We start from the raw sequence: 10092 nt of genomic DNA, 5'->3' as shown, positions 1-10092 counted from the left end.
ATAGTTATGGGGGAACAAAAAGATTATGTTCATTCTGTGAAGCAGGTATTATGGATGTCTTAGAGAAGGTGATATTTCTTCTGCCTCTTAAAAATGATAAGGGATTCTGGACCACAGACATTGTGGGAAGGAAATTTCAGTAAGATGTTTATGAAGAAGAGTAAGCAAAAGTATAGTTACAGAAGTATGTAGGATATTCAATGAGCAGCAATTAATTTCTTTTAACTAACAAGTAAAAGGAATGACGAAGCCAGATAGATGAGGAATTTGAAACAAAGGGAAGAAGACTGGATTTTATTCCATAGGTAAGTGAGGCACACAAATGATTTTCCACAAGTGAGTGACATGATCAGAACTATGGTTTTGAAGGGATAATACAAATGACAATATGAATGAGAGAGGAAGAGAAGCAACTGTGAGGCTCTTGAGATTTTCCATCGAGATAAAGTGAATAGAGTTGTTGTAGCAATACAAAGGAGGAATCAAACATTCTGGGTGTAAATCAGAAAAACTCAGCACATGTTGGACCAAAATAGCAAAGAAAAAGTAAAGCTAAATAATGATGTAAGTTTTCAAGCTGTAATTGCCCAGTAGAGTGTTGGCAACATAAACAGAATCTCTTAGGTCTATTTCTGAATTTGCCATCAGTATCAAATTGCTAAATAATATTTAGAAATATATAGTAATGGTTTAATTTCTGTCATGCTTGAAACAGACTAAAAGAGTATCTGGAGCTTAAATGAAGACCAGTTATATGTTTAGGCAGAGATTCTCTTGGTTTCCTTATAAGGAAGAAACTGTCTAGATTTCCACAATCTGCTTCCACCCCCACCAAATATGTCTTCTATGCTATTTTCATTCCTTTTCATTAATACTTTGCTTCCATTAGAAATGAAAATATCTCCTAGAAGGTTTCGCATACACATCCATTACTATTTTAGTATGAATCAGCGTCTTGAAAAATAACAGTGGTCATCTGTAAGGCCAGAGTCATGAGATGGAGATCAGGTAAGTTTCAAAGAAACGGGAAAAAAAAAGAATCATCTTATAGATCCCTGAAGTGAGGAGTTTGGGAAGCCAGGATGAAGTGGTGTCTTGAGGATGCAGACTCTCTGAATCAAATGCAACAAAGGGAAGAGAGGAAAAAGCAGAGGGAGGCAAGGATGTGGGAAAATAATGTCTATCCATTTCATAACTGTAAGACCAAATAGTGACAGAAAGCAAACAGCAAAATCTCTAGTAGCTGTAGCATAGGTGAGCACATTGTCAGTCATGATGAAAGAGGATGAAAAATCGTCTTTGCTCAGGCTGTGGTAACCAAATACCTTAGACCAGGTAATTTATAAACATTAGAAGGGTTCTGGAGGCTGGGAAGTCCAAGATCAAGACACCAGCAGACTTGGTGTCTGATGAGGACCCTTCCCTCATAGTTGGTGCTTTCCATGTGTCCTCACATGGTAGAAGAGACAAGGCAGCTCTCTGGGGCGTACTTCACAAGGGCATTAGTCTCATTCACAAGGATGGTGTCCTCATGACCTAATCAACCTCCAAAGGCCCCACCTTCTAATATTATCACCTTGGTGATTAGGCTTTAACATACAGATTTTGGGGAAACACAAACAGTCAGACAAGGAATTGGCTTTGTGCCAGCACCATCACTTCCATTCAGGCAAGCTGTGAAAGAGAGGACTCTGTATGTGTAATAATCACTGGCATCTTCATGTTTCTTCCTCTCCCATCAATCACTATCAAAACCAACCTTGACACTCAGGTACAGAAAAAAACGATTAACCTCTGAAAATGTTACTTGCTTTCTGTATAAAGTACAGTAGTGTAGCTCAATGGCTTTCACCTTTTTGGCCCAAAGTAAAAGATGGATATTAAGATATGTCCTGATAAGCACAGGTATGTAAAACAGAGACACAACTGGTACTGAGTTCTATTCAATTCTGTTCTATTTCATCCCATCTCCTCTTATTCCATCCATTCCATACACTTTACTCCATTCTACTCCATTTCATTCCATTCTAATGTGTTCTACTTTATTTCATTAAAAAATTCTGGTGTCAACCTATGCATTGATGTCGTGACTCACTAAAAGATTGAGATGGACAATTTAAAAAGTATAAACACGTTGTGTCAGAATTCAGGCTGTGTGTGCAGGTGTGAATGCCCCATGTGTGTCTATATTTAACATGTAAAGGTACCCCTTACTCTGTACCCCAGACATGTACATTTTGCTATCCTCAGTCCTATCATACGTCATACCCTTTTTATAACTAATAGGATGAATCACTCCTTTACTCTTTTTTTTTTTAGAGACGGAGTTTCAGTCTTGTTCCCCAGGCTGGAGTGCAATGGTGTGATCTCGGCTCACCGCAACGTCTGCCTCCTGGGTTCAGGCAATTCTCCTGCCTCAGCCTCCTGAGTAGCTGGGATTACAGGCATGCGCCACCATGCCCAGATAATTTTTTGTTTTTTGTATTTTTAGTAGAGACAGGGTTTCACCATGTTGACCAGGATAGTCTCGATCTCTTGACCTCGTGATCCACCAGCCTCGGTCACCCAAAGTGCTGGGATTATAGGCGTGAGCCACCGCACCAGACCCTCCTTTACTCTTTTGGAAAAAAACAATTGCTACTATAACACACAGTACTCACACAGTTTTAAGCAATTATACTGATATACAACTAAAGAGGAATAAAGAGAAATAGTTTATGATAAAAACATGTATTTAATGACCAGGAACAACCATACGAAAAGGTGTTTCAATTTTTTGTTTTTGTTTTTGTTTTTGTTTTTTGCGAACAGGGTCTTGGTATATTGCTCAGGCAGATCTAGAACTCCCGGGCTCAGGTGATCCTCCCACCTCTGCCTCCCTAAGTGCTGAGATTACAGGTGTGAGCTACTGTTCCCAGCCACACTAGAAGATGTCATAAAGTGATCCCATTCACACCCATGCATACAGTCGCCGTGAAATTGACCAATCCAGTGGGATGACTGTAGGGGTGTCTTGCCGGAGGCTCACGTGCTGCAGTTGTGATGTCAACCTGATTTTCCAAAATGCCAAGCAACTCTTAGTAAAGTTCCAATCAAAACAAACCTGTATTCAGGTCTATCTTCACTCAAGGAAGCTTTGCATCATTCATAAATTTATTACATATTAGAACCCTGCAAATGTTATTTGTACTTATACATAAAACAGACAGAGTTTAGGTTCAGAAAATTAAGTAACTGTTTACATGAATATCCGGAAAGACTCTGAAGTTTTGTGGGACTTTCTTACTCATTGAAGAATATTTAACATCCTTGGTCTCTGTTCTCAAAATGCATCCTCTCCCAATCTGTGTGAAAATCAGAACTGTCCTATAATTTTCTAACTGCATCACCTCTTTTGAAAACACAATTTCAGAGTAAGGCAGTCCTGCTATTTACTAATTGTGTGGCTTTGGGCAAGCTGTTCAACCTAAGTCCCAAATGTCCTCACCTAAGTCCCAAATAAAATTGAGATAATGTAAAAAGGTATTCAACAGTGTTTTATTGAAGATAAAGTCAAGTCTGATATAATAGCACAGTGCCTAGAATTACAGTGAGGAGTGCAATAGTTGTGTGTAACCTTAATAATGGTTATTTTAGAGTCTCTACATTACTGCTATAATAAAAATGATAATAATTGAACTTAAAAATGTACTTATTCTATGGCGTACAGTTTTTCTTCTAGTAAGGAAATAATCAAATAGCGTACAAAGATTTTTACACAAATGTATTTGCTACAGCATTACTTAAAACAAGAGAAAATGTAAAATACTCCAAAATATTCAACAACAGAAGTTGTTCAAATATATTATGAAAATATAACATGATTGAACATTAAAACCCATAACAATCTTGGAAAAAATATGTAAAGATAATACCTAAATAAGTACAAATTACAAAATAGCATATACAGATTAATTCAAGATTTACTAAATATATATAATATATGCATACACAAGTATTTATAAATGTCTTGAAAAAGATAGGCCAACCTGTTAATAATGTTTTTCCATGAATGATTATATGATAGGCCATATTTTAAATGACTGTCATCATTCAACTGGTCTATGAGAAGTCTAAATTTACTTTTCGACAGGAAATGATGTTTGTATGGACATACATCTATATATCTCTGCTTTTGTTGTTTTTACAGAAAGCAAACAGAAAACAATCTTGTCTTTTTTAGTAGCATTGCTACCAAAACACCAGGGGTCCTGTCTAGGTCCTGCCCCTCACTGCTCAGAAAGTCAGTGACAGAGACTCCAAGTATTGCCAAGGAAGAAGATTTTAATTGGGTTCCACAGCCAAGGAGATGGAACCTTAGTCCCACATCCATCTCCCTGACTGACAAAAATCAGGGGTTTATATTGCAGGCCAGAAATGTAACAATGTGTAATAAAACAGGAACTTGGGAGGGGCAAGGAAGACATCACAGTGAATCAGGAGTCCAGCATCCAGTGCCGTGATCTGGTTTCAGTTCTTTAATACTTTGTGTGAGAGTCCTGAAGGTGGTTTCCTGAGGAAGGAATTCAGATAAAACAAATAGAAGTTTCAAGCTTTTTAAGATCAGAAGGATCAATTTCTGTGTTTATGAAAAAGAACATTCTATGGGGCAATTGGGTCAGTTTCAGTATTACCATCAGGGTAAACAAAAGTGATTACTCTTACAGCAAAATTGCAAATCACTCAACAGATGAAAGATTTTGACCAGTTTGGCAATGAGTGAAGTGGGTGAGAAAAAGCATGGGTTGATTACGGTGACGCTTTTGAGTAATCATCCAGATTATTGATGCATCAAACCACATCCTAGAGAGAATGCAGAGCGTGTTCTTTATTCCCTAAGCAAATCCTTAGCCCTTTTGGAGGTGCTGCAGTGAGCAGTGGTCAGATTCCTTCTGGGGTTCAACTGCTAGTCTTCGCAACATGTCACATATTACAAAAGTCCATGTCATAAAACCCTCTGGGATACCAGGACGAGGAACTGCCAAAGAGAAGAAAACATTGAAGAATGCAATAGCAGCAATAATAACTTTGAATTTGCTTGCCTCTTCATTTTTTAAAAGTATGTGTACAAACATGCACAAAAATAACATCACAAAATGTTGGTGAGAACCAGCATTTGAAGTTTACATACTTACGGAGCTTGGTGAAAGCTGAGTCTAGAAATTGATGATACATGAAGAAAGATAATAAACAATTGCTTAAGAGCCATTTTCAGCTACATTTCTGGAAGGTTTTAAGTTTTCCTTTATGAGCAGTCATACCAGAAATGTGTTCCTTTTCCTAAGCCAACTATTATTCTCTTTGGTCTCTAAGCCCCTAAGGTGCACACTTGAAGATGGCGAAGGAGCTTTAAATAAGCCAAGATTTTATGAATATAAAAATTGAATCTAGGCTACTTCTAAATATAATGTATTATTTTGTAATACATAAAATAATTTATTTTAAAAATCAATTTAAAGTCATAAACGTGGAGCTTTTGAGTCACTTGTGTGATGTAACAAAATATGTAATTAGAGGGTGGCTTCCAATACTATTCACTCCAGCTAATTTTGCCAATTAACGCTAAATGCATCATAATAGGTCAATAATGTGGGTTCTTTTAATTCTTGTAAAACGAAAGTCCTGTGTACCTCTCCTGTTCTAGAAGGAATGCTCGCTTTGTGGTAACTCTACGTTTCTGGTTTACCTTTTTAACTAATAAGGAAGATACTTTTTTTTTAGTAACTCATTTCCTCTTACATAATGCAGTTCTGCAGTTTAAATGCTAATTGGCCATTTTGGCTGAGGAATTCCTACTTAAAAGGTTTGCCATTTAATACCAAAGTGTCTTTTGATTTCTCGAGAATGATTAAATGGAAATTCAGCCCTGGTTCAGTATCGTAGAAGCCCATGTGTGCTCCCCTGTTGAATTTCCATGGTTCGAGCATCCTGCTGGGAAAGTCAGGCTGAGATTTTATTGAATTGGGCCCTCCGTATTCAGACTCAAAATAACCTCCAGCACACTGATAAAAATAATGACCCTTTTGCAGTTGTAAAACTTGAAACTATTCCTTGAATGTTAACTAATGCTAAAAAGCTGTTTCTGCACATGAAATGGGGGTATTGGAGCCAAGAAATTACTCTGGATGAAGACCTAGAGATAACAGTCCACTTTCTCTTTCAGTAATTACAGAATTGTGAACTTTTCATTAAAGCGGGCGAAGCCATCACTCCACATTTCATTAACAGAAGGGTACATAGAGATGATGACCCTGGCGGTGTGTGGGGATTTAGTCACCTCTGCCTACAGAATTCACCAAGAATGACCTTCTCAGTCCCCAGTGCTAATGGCTTCAACAACAATAACATTTTGTAGTTGATGGGAAAAAAAAGGTACAAACTCAAATAAATGTTAGGAAATGCTGATAACTCAGAGTATTTGACATCTGTTTCCCAAAGCCCTTAACAGTGTAAACACTTTCAGGTAAAACTACGCAGTCCTCCCATCTTCCTACCCTCAGGAGCCAGGAAGTCTTTTACTCACAGCCCCTTTAATGGGCAATGGGAAATAGCCCTATTAGCTAAGTTTATTTATGCTGACACAAAGAAAACCATGAAAAAAAAATCCAAGTTCTAAACTGTAATTTATTCCTGATAAGTAGTAAATCAGCGGGATTCCACTGCCCAAGTAGGGAGGGTCTTGCCGGTGAACAAGAAGGGAAACATAATGAGTTTCATAAATGTTCACCGTCTTACAGAGCTGTTATTTATACCTGAGCTCATTCAGCAAACACTCCTGCTGGTTTGGCCGGGATAACCTGGTGTATCCGAGACACTATAAGATATATAAGAAAAATGGTGAATGAATTCTAGAGTTGAGTTCAAGAAAAGGTTTTGTTCTCAATTATGTTTTCCTCTTCCAAGATTTTCTGAACACCTATGTCAGGTTTTTAAATCCAAGTCCTCTGCTCCTCTTGTTTTTGGTAAAGGTAACAATTGTCTAGACTGTATTACATGAGATGTAGATAAACAAATTTTGACAATTTTTCTCCAACTAAAACAGAAAATAGTTGACTCTATAAAAGATGACACAGAATATTTACAGAGTAAAATCATATTTGCTTATATCTAAGTAAATGATGGTCTGATGCACTGTACACATCAAATATGTGAATGAGTCCATTTCTACATTCAAGCAGAGCGTGTGACAAAAAATTGGGCTATTGAAATGATCAAAAAGAAGCCTGATGGGTTAAGAGAAAGAAGGCCTGAATTTTAATCTCAGATTCTCTATTTACCAGCTATGTAAAATGCATTCACTAACATAACCTCAGTCCTATAAGTTTTGTCGGAAAGCAAAGGAACAGAAAAAAAATCAATCTGAAAGTGCAGGAGTGGAAGGAGGTAGGGAAAATTCTGGAACATAAAAGCACCGTTAGGTTAGGGTGGAGTTAAAAGAGAGATGGCAGTGGGGTGGCCTGATGACCTGGTAGCACCATGAGTTTCTGGAACACCTTGGGATGTTACGCCTTAAACAAAGAAAAGGAATGACAAATATTAGCTTCTACCGTGTGTGTGTGTGTGTGTGTGTGTGTGTGTGTTTGTGTACAAGAGGTGACCTTGGATGGGCTGGAAGGGTGTAGTTTTAGACTTGCTAGTATGTAACCACTGCCATCTGCTTCTAGCCCACAAGCTGCTCTGAATGTGGAAATACACCTGCTTCTGAATTGCACTGATGTTTTCTAGTAGACTTGGCCTTTTGTTTTCAGCAAGGAAGAGAGAGAGAACAAGGCCATTGTTTTCTTACTTAATTCTAGGCCCTGCTTCTGAGGCTTTTTCTGTAGCTCAGCTTTGTCTATAAATCTCAAGCAAGCCAAACACACACTATCAATTTTGTGTAGCCCTCGCTAAGGCACTGAAAGGAAAGTAAAAGTAAGGAGAAATAAAAGGGAGAAAGGTCAGAAAAAGGACCCCGAGCATATTTTATTACACCAAGAGTATACCTGATACATGTTATAAAGATGCGGTCTCATAGATCAAATCCTGGGAACAGGGTGAGGGGCTCAATTCAGGTATTTAAGATTGGCCACTTTTAGGAGCTTTCTCTCTCTCTCTTTTTTTTTTTTGAGACGGAGTTTCGCTCTTGTTACCCAGGCTGGAGTGCAATGGGGCGATCCCGGCTCACGGCAACCTCCGCCTCCTGGGTTCAGGCAATTGTCCCACCTCAGCCTCCTGAGTAGCTGGAATTACAGGCACACGCCACCATGCCCAGCTAATTTTTTGTATTTTTAGTAGAGACGGGGTTTCACCATGTTGACCAGGATGGTCTCGATTTCTTGACCTCGTGATCCACCCGCGTTGGCCTCCCAAAGTGCTGGGATTACAGGCATGAGCCGCCTCTCCCAGCATGAACTCTCTCTAAATAAAATGCAGATTTGATTGCTTTGGGAAAAAAAAATACCCAGGAACTCAGTGAGAATGGTACTCTGTTGTTACCTCTCTGTGTTGAAGAGTTTGCTGTTTATAAGTAGAACTTCAATATTCTAAGTCTGTGTTGGGACGTACTCACTTGGAAAAGCCATTTTTAACCAGAGAGGGATTTTAAGGACTAGCAGAAATGGATTCCAAAACAAAGGGGCTACTCCCTATGAATAAGACAGCTTTGGCTCCTCTTCTTCTGTGTCCCGCGTTGTTTCCAAAATACTCTTGGCTTCCCTGCTGGGAAACTTGTGCCTGTCAGTGAATCTCTTTATGTCGATATGCATGTCTAAGTAGTGACATCACAATCTGTATGACCTCATTAAAAGCCAAAGTGTGCATGCATTCCATTTCTCAAATGAAACTATTAACTCAAAGGTATACATCAAGTTATAAGAACAGATTATATAAGCAATTTCTTAAAATACATGTCTTAAATATATTTACCTTCCCAGGAAGGGACTGAAAACATGATTATTCCCAGAACTCCCTCTTGTTCTTTCCCTCCTCTCTTCACTTTGCTTTAGAAAGCAATTAATTTTGGATCACATGCTCATTTCTATGCATAACTTGAGAAGAACTTTGAAAGGTATGGTCCAAGTTTTATAAAAATTGCATGGGGCCAGGCGCAATGGCTCAGGCCTGTAATCCCAGCACTTTGGGAGGGCGAGATGGGTGGATCACGAGGTTAAGAGATGGAGACCATCCAGGCCAACATGGTGAAACCCCATCTCTACTAAAAATACAAAAAATTAGCTCGGCGTGGCGGCGCACACCTGTAGTTCTAGCTACTCGGGAGGCTGAGGCAGGAGAATTGCTTGAACCAGGAAGGCGGAGGTTGCAGTGAGCCGAGATTGTGCCACTGCACTCCAGCCTGGTGCCTGGTGACAGAGTGAGACTCAGTCTCAAAAAAAAAAAAAAAAATTGCATGCGCTTTATCTTGCACTAGAAAAATTATCACCATCTATTTGAGAACCAAGCATTTATTGAAAGTACAGTTTGGTAAAAAACACGTGTATTACCTGTCTTTGCCCACTAGCATGAATAAAGTCTGTGAAACTATAAAACACACACGTGGGGCAACTTTTTTTGTCCAACACAAACCTGACAAAAACCTAACAGAAATACAAAAATTGTAGTTTTAAATAAAAGTGGTTCCTTCTATAAAGGCACAAACTGTTTATTTCTATTACAGTAAGAAAATAGGCAAAAGCTGAAAGGAAACTCCAGGATGCTTGAATCTACACTGCAGGAGAGATTCTGCCCCCCCCGGCACAGGCTCCTGTGCCTCTCCACGCACGTGCACATCCTACATTCTGGATGCAGGAGAGGAAAAGAAGTATGCATGCCCAGGCATCTAATAAGACAAAACCTCAGGAAAAAGCTAATAAGAGAAACACATCCAAAAGGGAAGAAGAGAACAGATTTCTTAGCTACAGCTAGTGAGTAGCAGGGGAAACTGAAAAATGCTCACATTCTTTTTTTAGAGTACTTACAAGATTTTATTTATAAAAGCAGGAAAGAAATATGTCCTCACTGTTGACTTTCAGTCATGACATGTAGACAAAAGGCTGAAATCCTGCAAAGGTACCAGAT

At 38.7% G+C, this 10092-nt stretch overlaps 1 long non-coding RNA gene across 1 annotated transcript; it reads right to left on the bottom strand.

The window, feature by feature from the left end:
- Positions 1–4015: 4015 nt before the first annotated feature.
- LOC118143206 (uncharacterized) lies at positions 4016–8726 on the bottom strand. The gene is made up of 3 exons (XR_013520385.1): positions 8588–8726; positions 6792–6853; positions 4016–5017 (listed from the first exon to the last, which is right to left on the bottom strand). It is a non-coding gene; the product is annotated as an uncharacterized LOC118143206 (long non-coding RNA).
- Between the last annotated feature and the right edge of the window lie 1366 nt (positions 8727–10092).

This window comes from Callithrix jacchus, chromosome 7 (assembly GCF_049354715.1).
Source record: "Callithrix jacchus isolate 240 chromosome 7, calJac240_pri, whole genome shotgun sequence".
NCBI classification, from domain to species: Eukaryota; Metazoa; Chordata; class Mammalia; order Primates; family Cebidae; genus Callithrix; species Callithrix jacchus.
Note: the sequence above shows the minus strand (reverse complement) of the source record. Positions and strands in the feature narration are given on the sequence as shown.